Source organism: Hypanus sabinus, chromosome 7 (assembly GCF_030144855.1).
Source record: "Hypanus sabinus isolate sHypSab1 chromosome 7, sHypSab1.hap1, whole genome shotgun sequence".
Taxonomy (NCBI): Eukaryota; Metazoa; Chordata; class Chondrichthyes; order Myliobatiformes; family Dasyatidae; genus Hypanus; species Hypanus sabinus.
The window spans coordinates 23,348,178-23,361,082 of NC_082712.1; the positions used below are offsets into that span (position 1 = coordinate 23,348,178).

Sequence of the window (12,905 nt, forward strand, 5' to 3'; positions counted from 1 at the left end):
TCTGCCTGTTCTCACCGAAGCCTGTTGAACCAAAGCCTGACCACTCTAAAATTGGCTCACTCTCACAATGGCTGCTCCACTTACTCCTTGCTTCTTTTTTCTTGACCTTTGCTAAGTCACTAATAAACTGAATGATCTCCTACTCCTCAGACATCCCGACAGGTCCTTCATTCCATGGGGAACTGTCTCCAACACTCCACGATCTCCTGCTCCACGGACGAGACCAGACAGGTCCCATTCATTTTATAAAACTTTCACATAAAGTCCACAAAGAACTGTCTCCAACTCACTCTATAGCCAGGTCCCAACAGACCCCAATTCTTTGACCCACTTGATCGTGGGTGACACAGTAGTGTTACGGTTAGCGTAACACTATTACAGCATCATAGTTCATTGCTGTCTGTAAGGAGCTTGTACATTTCCCAATGTTTGTATGGGATGCTCAAGATCCCACATTCCAAACATTTACTGGTTAGTAGATTAATTAGTCACATACACTGCTTCATCTACATATTCAGGTGATTGGGGTGTTTAAATTGCTCCGTGACAATTTATCACAGTTACTATGTTTAACAGGAATAGCTTGGTCTTTATGGCACTTAAAGGAATTAACCTTCCAGAGAGTTGCATCATCACTGCTCTCCAGCAGTAAAGACAAGTTTGTCATACACCTTCTTCACCCCTCAGTCACCAATCCATGCAGCCACTTTCAGGGAACTGATATTGTGTGATATCAAAACTCTTTCTCTGCTTTGAGAATGAGTATCATAATCTTTTAGGAAGCAAGTCCATTCCTCATGCTTCCCTGGAGTTTAGGAGGATGAGGAGAGATTTGATAGAGGTATTCAAAATTATGAGGAGTACAGATACCAGGCGTTTTTTCCACTGAGGTTGGAATGGATGAGAACAAGAGGTCATGGGTTAAGGGTGAAAAGTGAACTGTTTAAGGGGAACATGAGGGGGAACTTCTTCACTCAGAGAGTGGTTAGTGTCTGAAACGAGTTGTCATTTGAAGTGGTGGATGCGTGTTCAAAAGAAGTATTAAGAGAAATTTGGTTAAGTACATAATGGGAGGGGTATGGAGGGCTATGGTCTAGGTGCAGTCTGATGGGACTAAACAGAATAATAATTTGTCATGGACTAGATGGGCTGAAGGGTCGGTTTCTGTGCCATAGCAATCTATGACTATCACTTTAGGGCACACAAAAATATTTTATCATTAATTAAATGCCTCTGAATTAAAATTAAAGTTGTATTTTATGAATATCATAAAGGAAATTCATTATATATTTCAGTAACATTCCCTCAGGCCATTCTTGAGAAATTACTCCTTGCTGGAACTGCATTGTTCTTCTCGATATCCTCTTTTGATTCCCAATAAACCGTTCATACCTTAATCAACAGTGAATACGACACAGTAATGCCATTTACATTGCAATATTGTTACATGATTTACCCACAATGTTGAATGCATCCAGGAGCCAGTCCTATCCAGAGAGCATCAAACCATTATATCCAAATTATTGTCCTTCCTTCTTTCGTCTTTTCAGCACTTTAGGAATATAGGAAAGAGCAACGTACACATAAAACTGGAGAAACTCAGCAGGTCAGGCAGCATCTACAGAGGGAAATATATAGTCAACTTTTTGGGCTGAGATCTTTCAAAAAGGATTGAAAGGAAGGAAGGAGAAGCCAGAACAGGTCGGTGGGGAGACAGGAAGAATTAAAAACTGTCCGGTGATAGGTGATTTCAAAAAATTGTGTGTGTGTGTGTGTGTGTGTGTGTGTGTGTGTGTGTTTTATTCTGGATTTCTGGCATCTCCAGAATCGCTTGTGTTTATAAAAAGGATCAGCAGTATAAAATCAATCAATAATAGAGTGGCTGATTATTAACCTCTTTAATGCACTTATCTCAATTCCACTGAGTCCATATCCACATTTAAATAAGTTTGTTAACAAAACTGGGTAGAATGAAAGGCATAGTGAATACACGGTTGTCATAGGACCCTCACAGCAAGCAGTTGTTAAGTTAACACAGGGCCAAAGTGATTAATGAAAATCAGGAGACCCCCTTCATGTTTCCAGCATTTTTAAACAGCTGCAGATTTTTTGAAGCAATTTCTTCCTTTTCATATCACTTTTAAAGTTGCACAGAGAATATGTTCCATTTCAACTGATGCAGTAGAATGCAAAGATATATGAGGGGTGATTGATAAGTTTGTGGTCTAAGGTAGAAGGAGTCAGTTATCCAGCTCTCCATATGCACATACAGGTCAACGCTTTGAGTGATTATGCAGAAAGTTTGAAGTTAATAACTCATCTCCTTCTACCTTAGGCCACAAACTTATCAATCACCCCTGCTGTGGACCACGTCTGGAGGTCCAAGACACCGACTTCTACAAAGAAGGGATCCGTGTGCTCCACGACCACTGGACTAAGTATGTAAATGTAAGAGGGGACTGTGTTGAAAAATGAATGCGCTAGGTCTTCTAAAATTGACTCCTTCTAACTAAGGCCGCGAACCTATCAATCACCCCTTGCAAGTACATACTGTAAGAAATAGGGACATAAATTCATAGACTTGTAAAGCTCAGAAACAGGCAATGCAGCCCTTCATATCCACACCAATCATTATTTATATTAATTATTGTATAGATAATATGGATATAGCATTACCTACAATAATTATAGCATAATTATACTACAGGTACTCCCTGAGTTACGAGCGTCCAACTTATGGACAACTTGTACTTACGAACTGAGGAAGGAGAACACCATCCGCCATTTTAAGTTGTTGCCATTGACTTTGTACTTGGCTTAAATTTTTCTTAGTAAGATTCTCCCTGACCCCACCCCGTCCCCCCACTCCAGTTGGCTGGTGGCACAGTGAGATCAGCGAGTTCGATCCAGTGACAGACCACTCCCGTGGGGGGTTGATGTCAAGCTCCCAACTCGACCTTGTTAAAAAAAACACTGCCACCTCCAGTTTAAATAACCACACGAAATATTGTGAAGGATCAAATACCCAAACCCAGCACAGCCCCCACTTGTCCCATTTAGCCTGTCTCAGTGTGGTGGTCCTTAGGACCCAGCGGACCTTGGGAGCCAGCGGAGTGAGAATAATGAAGCATGTGAAAGGCGCTACCCCAATGAAAGCTACAATTATTACTAAGCAACGCAGTGGTTTAATTATTGGAATACATACATTTCTTAAGTGTTTTATATGCATAGAAAGGTAAAATATATACTATATACTAAGACAAACGTTTGATGAACTGATGCTAAATAATACCGGATGTACTTGTTCCGACTTCCAACTTAAAGACAGACTCAGGAATGGAACTCATACGTAACCCGGGGACTGCCTGTATACTAATCACCCAGCACTTGTCCTATAGACTTGATAGTTCAAATACTCATGTAGATATTCCTTCAACATGTTGACAGTATCTCCATCATACAGTGTTTCAGATTCCATCTATCCTCTGGATGCAAAATTTCTTACCAAGATCCTCTCTGGCTATTACTCTCTTATCTAAAATCTATACCCTCTAGCTTTTGAATTTCACTCTAAATACCCTGAGTTCACCCCTCATAATTTTGCATCTGGTTGTTCCTCAAACTCCCGCACTCCAAAGAACATAAACACTATTTATCTAGCTGTCCTCGAAAGTGAAATACTACACCCCAGCAACATCCTGGTGAATCTTCAATGTGGGAGGGTGGGAGGGACGAAAGGGTCTTCTTTAGCTGTTATTGTTTTGTTGTTTGCTGTGTCTCGTTTTGTTATGTTCTAAGTTGTTCTGCTGAGCATTGTGGGAATCCTATGTTGGCGCCAAAATGGGTGGCTGCCCCCAGCACATCCTTAGGTATGCTGGTTGCTAAAGCAAACAGCACATTTCATTGTATGCTTTGATGTACGTGAGATAAATAAGTAAATCTGAATCTGAATCTAACCATCTCCAGTGCAATCATGTCCTACTTACGTTGGGGTATTTCTTTTTATTTATTTAGAGATGCAGTACAGAACAGGCCTGCTGAAGGGTTTCGGCCTGAAGTATCGACTGTACACTTTTCCATCGATGCTGTCTGATCTGCTGAGTTCCTCCAGCATCTTGTGTGTGTTGCTCAGATTTCCAGCATCTGCAGATTTTCTCTTGTTCATGGCAAAATAGGCCCTTCAAGCTCAACATGCTGTACTGCCCGGCAACCCACCAATTTAACCTAGCATAATAAGAGAACACCTCACAAAGGCCAATTAAACTACTAAATGTTATGGCTTTGGACTGTGGGGGGAAACTGGAGCACCTGGAGGAAACCCATGCTGTCAAGGGAAGAAAATGCATTCTCCTTACAGGTGACACTCATGCCCGAATTGAACTCCAAAGTCTGGAGCACACTGAGCTAATCACTACCTTACCATAGGGGAGGAAGTGGTATCTGTAACTGTAAGTAGTACTATAGCTGTGGACTAACCAAGGTTTCATGATATGGCCCCATTACACCTTTAAAGCAGGATAGTAGCACCTCAGATCCAATAAACTTCCACTCACTCTCCTACTGACACAGTTTGGCTGAACGATTTTTACACAGTGTACAAGATGCAGATCAGCATTCACTGATAGGAATTCATTGCTTAACAACAGGTGTGCTGAAGGTCCTGTTTCCATGCTCTGCGGCTTTATGACTCCATGACTAATCATGCACAGATGTTAGGACTTACAGTTACCTTGACAATTTAGTGAATACATGGAACAATCTGTCTGAACAAGAGGTCGCAGATCTTCACGATAAAACTCAAGGTCGAATTTGGGAATCAATCTAATTAATAGCGTAGTGTTAACTCCGCTACGGACGGTCCCAAGACGAGATCTGAAAAGAGGACGGTTCGGCAGGGGGCTAGCAAACCCATAAAAACCCAGAGCTACAGAATCACCAACAGGAGCTCGAACAATCTCATCCCTGGGAGAGGAAGGATCTTCACCTTGAAGGTGAATGCAGTGAAGGTGGAAGCTGATCAATTCTTCTATCAGCCCAAGGCAGAGGAAGCTGGCAAGTTGCTTTTGCTGACCTATGCCCCAATAGGGATGTTGTGCTTAAGAGAAATACACTGTAATGTTAACTGGAAGCAAGCAAAGCTATTCAATTGTCGTGAATAGAAACAATTATTGTCTATTTCTGTTTTTGAAAAAACAGATTAATTTCCTCCTTTGTTTTGATAGAATGTATTGTATGGAAGATGACTAGTTGGAATGTTACTTCAACAGAGGAAGCTGAAAATGCACGTATCAAGTAATTCATAAGTTATATTTGAAACTAAACAACATGCGGCTGTTTATTATATTTCCAGTCACGGAAAAGTCAGTAAGTTATTTAGTAAAGGAAGCAGAGATATCAAGAGGACACATATACTCAAAGACCACTTTCTTAGGTAGCCAGTGAGTGTATTTCCAATAAAATGGACCCTGGGTGTACATCATGGTCTTCTGTTGCTGCCGTAGGTTCAATGTATTGTTCATTCAGAGACGGTCTTCTGCACACCACTGTTGTAACCTGTGGTTATTTGAGTTACAGTCACCTTCCTGTCAGCTTACCCTAGCCTGGCGATTCTCCTCTGCCCTCTCTCTTTGACAAGATGCTTTCACCCACAGTGCTGCTCTCTTGAATTTATTTGTGTTTCACATCATTCACTATTAATCTGAGAGACTGTTGGGTTTGAAAATTCCAGGAGATCAGCAGTTTCTGAGATACTCAAGCCACCCCATCTGGCACCAACAATCATTCCATGGTCAAAGTCACTTAGATCGCACTTCTTCCCCATTCTGATATTTGGTCTGAACAACAATTGAATCTCCTGGCCATATCTATATGCTTTTATGCATTCAGTTGCTGCCATATGATTGATTGATTAAATATTTACATTAACAAGCAGGTGTACTTAATAAAGTGGTCCCTGAGTGTAGTTCTAAGCAAAAATTACTATGATTTGGAATCTACCTTCTAAAAGGGGATGGAAGGAACTAAATGTTTCTAAAGCAATGCAATCATTTTGAAATCCAAAATGAGAAACTGCAGCAAACAACAGCTCTACTTCCTCAGATAGCTAAGGAAATTCAGAATGTCGCAGGTAATTTTTACTGATTTTTACAGTTGCAGCATAGAAAGCATCCTATCTCAGTCACCATTGCTGACATACAGAGCTGTTCAAAGTTCAAGCTACATATACATAGCAAGGATGACTAAGACTTTTACACAGTACTGTAGAAATTTTATGTATTGCACCGTACTGCCGCAAAAAAAAACTCATGTCACGTATGAGTGTTGACAAACCTGATTCTGATACAGGACTCTATTGTGGATTGAGAGTGGGAAGGGGCCAGGGAACGGGCTTTCACGGTTGGGAAAAGGGGAGGGTGCAGGAATCACCAGAGAGACTTTCTGTAATGATCAATAAACCGATTGTTTGGAATCAAATAAACAAATGTTCTTGCCTAGTGTCTCAGCAGTGAGTGTGTCTGCACCCTCGTCACCCCTTACCCCTGGCACTCCTTCTCTGCTACCTGTCCCACACTCCTCCTGTGGCATTCCATCCTCGCCATTCTCAATATCCTTTGCTCCCGCTAACTTAACAAACTCGCTCTTTGTTCCATGTTGACAAATAGAGTACTATGCAAAAGTATTAGGCACCCTAGGTGTGTGTATATATATATATATGTATGTATACACACACACACACACACACACACACACACACACACACACACACACACACACATACACACACACCTAAGACATTTACACAGTATTGTACTTTACAAATTGATCTGCCCAAGATCGCAAGTAACTGCAGAGCATTCCGAATGCAGCCCAATCTATCACACAAACCAGCCTCCCTTCCACTGACCATCTCTGCTTCAGGCGGGCTCGAAAAAACAGCCAACATAATCCAAGATCCCTCAAACCCGAGTTATTCCCTCTACTTTCCTCCTTTCAAAGAACTTGACGACATGTACCACCAAACACAAGAATAGCTTCCATTCTGCTGTTAGCAGACTCTTTAATGGATATTTCCAAACATGAAGTCAAAATCTCTCAATTTGTTAACCTGCACTGGGCGTTCTCTGCAGCTGCAACAACGCGTTTTGCATTATGTTTCTTTTTACTTTCTCAATTAACTTTTGCATGGCATAATCTGCAAGCAAACACTTTCACCGTATCTTGTTACATGCGGCAATGTTGAACTCATTTAAGTATTATGCAGGGTGAAGGAGGGAGAAATTGACACACTTGGAGCGGCAGAGGGAGAATGATGAATGATTTAGGCAAAATTGGGGGCAGAAAAATACATATTGCATTTCTGTGCCATGGATAACCTGTCCCAGGACAGTCTGAACAGCTTTAATTCCACTCAAGGGAACCACTTCAGGTTTCAAATATAGAACAGTAATTCCCTGGTCAATTACAAAGTTCTTCTACAACTGACCCTTCATTCATGAATGTCATGCAAAACTTTACACCTAGCAAAGTGGTGATTGAAACACGCAGCCTGAATGAGAGGGAACCCACATATTTGTATGATGACCACTCAGTATCATATACCATGGCCTAATTGGATTGTGCACAGGTGGAGTTATAGCAATAGTGCTGTTTTATCAATCAGTGGGTAACACTAAAATATCCTTCAATAAAACTGTGCTGCAGACCAAGCAACTGCCTATGGGAGGTTGGTCTGAATGGAGATGGGAAGGTGGATTGTAATTGAAAGTAGTTGCCCATCATTTAAAACAGGGGTTCACAACCTTTTGAATGCTATGGAGCAATACTGTTAAACAAGGGTATGGGAACCTCCGAAGGGATTGAACAATACAAGTAGCCTTATTTCTAAACCAGAAGCAATACCAAAAGTTCGTGCTCATGGTGATAATCACTGTTTTAACCTGTTTACTCATATTAACACCAGTCCAGGATAATGGAAATAGCATGTCAAGAAAAGTTATTTTAAACATCTATAGAATGTATGCATATATGCGGCAGTGTGCTTATGTGATTCCATACATGTGTGCTGCCTATGTGCATATTTTTGTGATGTCTATGTGTTTTCATGTTGTCAATGGTTCAATAGTTCTAGGTAATATCAGAGAACGTATGCAGTGTACGACCTGAAATTTTTACTCTTCGCAGACATCCATGGGGAAAAAACCCCCCAAAGATTAAATGACAGTAAATGTTAGAACCCTAAAGCCCCTTCTTCCGCTCCCATCCACAAGCAAGTAAAAGCACCACCCCTCCCCAATTTGCTCCAGCAAAGGCATCACTCCTCCCACACTTTCTCCAGCAAAAGCATTAACCCCCACCATTCACCATGCAATCAACAGCAAGTCCCCAATAGACCATGATCTAGAGTCCATCAAAAACTACTGTCCATCCCAACACTTTGACCTCAGACAGGCCCTCTCTCTCCCACTAGCAAGGGACAGAGAGATATTGCTCCAGCCACAAGGAGAGGGGAGACCAACAGCTCGCTGTTTCAATGTTACAATCTGCCACTTTGCTTTGACCGAATTCCCGTCTTGAGGGTCATCAGACTCTCACACACCATCTAGAGAGAGAGAATGAGAGAGAGAGAGAGAGAGCAAGAGAGAGAGAGCAGCAAATTTCTTTTGACGGCAGCATACACCACCTGCCCGCTGTCTCGATGTTTCAATCTCCTGCGACATGGGACAAAGCTGTTTCGTGGATTAACTGGAAGAAGTTGCCAGGGCCCGCAAACTCATCTGGTGCCATTATTAGCTCCTCTCACTCCACCATATCAATGATTTAATCATGTCTGTGCACCTACGCACATGTGTGCTCGATGACTCGATGACGTGAGCTATACAGGTGCCAGCTTGCCAGAATCGGCTGCCAGCACAAGGGGGCACTGGCACTTCTGTTCCTGCAGAGCCTTCACTTCAGCGTTGTCACTCTGTAACGTTCACGTCAAATTCTGCTTAAGTTAAGCCTACCTTCAAAGTCAGACACACATTTGAGTAACTGAATTTGAAGGCAGGCTTAGCATTAAGCAAATTTAGGCTGAGATTAATGCCAAACCTCAGTTGGAATGAGGAGAAACAGAATGCTGACAGGAGGCTCCAGTAAGCTTTATAAATTTATCGAAGGATATCTTCCAGCCCTTACATATAGAACAAAGAACATTGAATAGTAAGCAGAAAATATATACTTAGTGTGAATTCTGCTCAAAAAATCTGTTCCTGCATTGTTGCTTGACTCTGAAATTTCTAGCGCTGTTTTACGTTTCTTGCAGGTTTTGAGCAAAACTGCTTTTTTGCTGTTTTAATATCAGGTCAACCTGCTTAACAGTTAAATCTCCAAGGTGACCATTAGGTTGACCAGAATGAAGGTAATTTTAGCATACTTCAATGTGTTATGCGACATGACTGATATTAAAGGGAAAAGTGCTTGGAACCTGGGGAGATAGTTTCTGGCAGATATTTAATGAGGTGGTTCAAGGCACAGTGTGAAGGCCAGATTTCTATTGCGGCAGATAAAGATCCTTTTCACTCAAGGGGTCTATGCCTGGTTATAGAACATAGAACATTACAGGCCCTTCGGCCCACAATATTACGCCGACCATGTAATCTATTCTAGAAACTGCCCTAGAATTTCCCTACCACATAGCCCTCCATTTTTCTAAGATCCATGTACCTATCTGAGTCTCTTAAAAGAGACCCTTATTCCCATTCCCAGTTCAATTCTCCTATAAACTACTTCACACATTCCCACCAGTTTCCCCTTAGATTTAATCACTCACTGAGTTTGTGCGGCCGCTCTCCTCGAAACCTGATGGTGTTTTGAGATCTCAGATTTATGTGGTATTGGAATGCTCTTTGTATCTGGCCTCCTTCTGTTTTCGGTGCTTCTTTTCTTATTTTCGACTGGTGGGGTAGCCGACATGTAACTCTTCATGCGAGGGAGAAGTTGAGGTTTGGGGTTTGACGTTGCTGTTTTGCTGTGTGGGTGAATCTGTTAAGACAGGGGCTGGGGGGTTTTGATGTTACTGCCGTTGTTCTTTTCTGTGAGGGAGGAGGCTGGCGATTTGATGTTGTGTCACTTTTTTTTGCAAGGGAGGGGGTTGGAGTTTGGGGGTTTTTGGGGGTGTGGTAGTTAGGTTTATGTGGAAGGGAGGGTGTGGGGGTTTGGAGGGGTTGCGAGTTTTGTTTCCTTTACTTTTTTGTGTTGGGGGGGGGTAGAGATGGCTTTTCTTTTCAACAGCTCTGTGTATTTTCTGTGTTTCATGGCTTTCTGGTGAAGACGAATATCAGAGTTGTATTGTACATGCATACTTTGACAATAACATGAACCTTTGAACATCATAGACAAATTACAGTGCCAATTAACTTCAAACGAGCACCTCATAAGGAACCTGAAGCACCTGGCGGAGAAGCTTACAGCGACAGAACAAACCTGCAAACTCCACACAGAAAGCAGTGGCGGTCAGGTTTGAACCAGGATCACAGGAACTCTGAGGCAGTAGCTCTCCTGGCTGCACCTCTGTGCCATCCTAGCAACAATGGAAGCCAAGCTTGGTTACATCGTATCTTCAGGAAACCTATTTGCACAATCTTCCACATAATCATAATAATTAGCTTTGCTTTTTCATTTGAGTAATGAACTTGCACATGGCCAAGATTATGGAGCCTGAGACATGAGAACTGCTTCTGCAGGCTTATGTCAATATACTATTTGGCATTTCAGCAGACTAGTCTATTCATGTTGTCTGCGACTCTTGATTATGATATCAGTTTCAAGTGCACTAAAGCACTAATAAGCAGGACTAAGAATAGAATTTTATAATTGTTTTGACTACTGATATAATATTGCCAAGTTAAAATAAGCCCAGAAACAGATGGGAACTGCTAAAACTCATTGAAAGCTTTCTACCCCATCGCTGACTCCAGACCTCCCGGGGAAAGGTCAGGTTGTTAGGCTTACCTGCATTAGTAACATATGGACATGTTTGGATTATAGGAGATCTCAGGCTAGCAGTCAAAGTCGTGAAACCAATGAGCTACATATCAATTCTCTGTAGAATTCACAACATACTCAGTTTTATGCGTTTTATTTGAGAAGGTACATTTTGATACGTCCTTGACTTAGTTCTTTGCTTATAAGTAAATCCTAGATTTTTTGCCCATATTAGAAACTGTGTGCATTACCAGAGGATCTTATGAGCACTTTTATGCTTAGATATCTACATCTACACTGAGTGATCCAGTGTAAAAAATGTCATTTAAACGGTGGGTGAATTTTCTCTTGTTTGTGAATCAATGCATTTTTCACCTGCTTGCTGTGTTCAGCATAGATGGACTCAAAATCCGCTTCCAATACCTCCCTATGTGGATTGAACATTTCTATTCTCTGCACCCAGAAATGCCTTCTCTTCTTGCACATTCACTGTTACCTTTAGCTTCCAAGGACTCTTCTTGGCCACTTCCTATTTCGCATCTGTATAATATCTCAGTCCAAATGCCATATTTTCTCGAAACATAGCATCTGTTTCCATAAGCTAGCCACTGTCACAACTATACCACTGCATCTGAGCCTCACCATCACAATTCTGCTCCATAGCCACTGACTGCATCTGACATTCTAAGAATTCCCTGAAACTAAACCAGATGAACCACAACTTCAGTACTTTAAATTACCTTGAGTTGCATTTTCCACCAGACTATCAGACTGATTAACTCACGCTGATTTGAGTGTACTTCTATGTTAGATTGACAATTCTATTTATTATAAATTACTATGATAGCACATAGCACATTTAGACAGAGACATAATGTAAAGATTTTTACTCCTCATCTATGTGAAGAATGTAAGAAATAAGCAACACACACAAAATGTTGGTGGAACACAGCAGGCCAGGCAGCATCTACAAGGAGAAGCACTGTCAACGTTTTGGGCCGAGACCCTTCGTCAGGAGATTAAATAATTTGTCAGAAATAAAGTCATTTCAGTTTGGATCTCATGTCTATACAATCAACGAAAACATCAACTGTCACATTGCCCATTCAGTCCCTGCTTCGTTTCTTTCGGCAATTCGTTTGTTACCTCTACACTCAACAATTCCAATGTGGCTCAAACTGAAGTTCTACTTTCTATCAATTTAAATATCACTTAAGATCATTCAGAATTCTGCTGCCTGGAGAGGAGACCAGAGGTCCATGAGCAATTCCTCAACAGGGAATTAGAGAAAAGGAGGGTAACTTTAAATTATCATTTCAGTACATTTGTCCAGGAACCAGCACATATATGCCATTACAAAGAAGACAAGAACTCTATTTTCTTAGAAGTTGGTGCAAATTTGGAATGTTATCCAAAACTGACAAACCACTATAGTTAAGTATCTTGACTTGCATAATAGCCTGGTGTGAAACCACCAATGTCCATGAACTAAAAAACCTAAAGAAAGTAGTGGATTCAGTCCAGTTCAACATAGGAAAAGTCCTCTGCACAATTGAGCACATTTACTATGAGCATTGATACAAGAAAGCAGCATCCATCAAGGACACCCACCATCTAGGCCATGTTGTCTTCTTGCTGCAGTCATCTGGAGTAAGCAGAGCAGCCTTAAGTCCTACAGATTCAGGGAAAGTTACTACTTTTCAGCTATCAGGCTCATGCACAATTCACTCACCTCAGCACTGAACTGATTCCTCAATCAAGGACTCGCTCTCCCGAAATAAACAACCCATGTTCTCAATATTATTTATTATTTGTATTTGTATAATTTGCCTTCTTTTGCACATTGGCTACTTGCCCACCTTTGTATGCAGGTTTTCATTGATTCTGTTATGTTTCTTTGTATCTACATAGAAGCATAGAAAACCTACAGCACAATACAG

The 12,905-nt window shown here is 41.3% G+C and overlaps 1 protein-coding gene and 1 long non-coding RNA gene across 3 annotated transcripts in view; one reads left to right on the forward strand and one right to left on the reverse strand.

Moving 5' to 3' along the window:
- Positions 1 to 12,905, reverse strand: part of vegfc (vascular endothelial growth factor c) — a 222,495-nt gene that overhangs the window by 122,361 nt on the left and 87,229 nt on the right. The window lies entirely within an intron of this gene.
- Positions 9,166 to 12,680, forward strand: LOC132396610 (uncharacterized). The gene is made up of 3 exons (XR_009513043.1): positions 9,166 to 9,201; positions 9,305 to 9,400; positions 10,377 to 12,680. It is a non-coding gene; the product is annotated as an uncharacterized LOC132396610 (long non-coding RNA).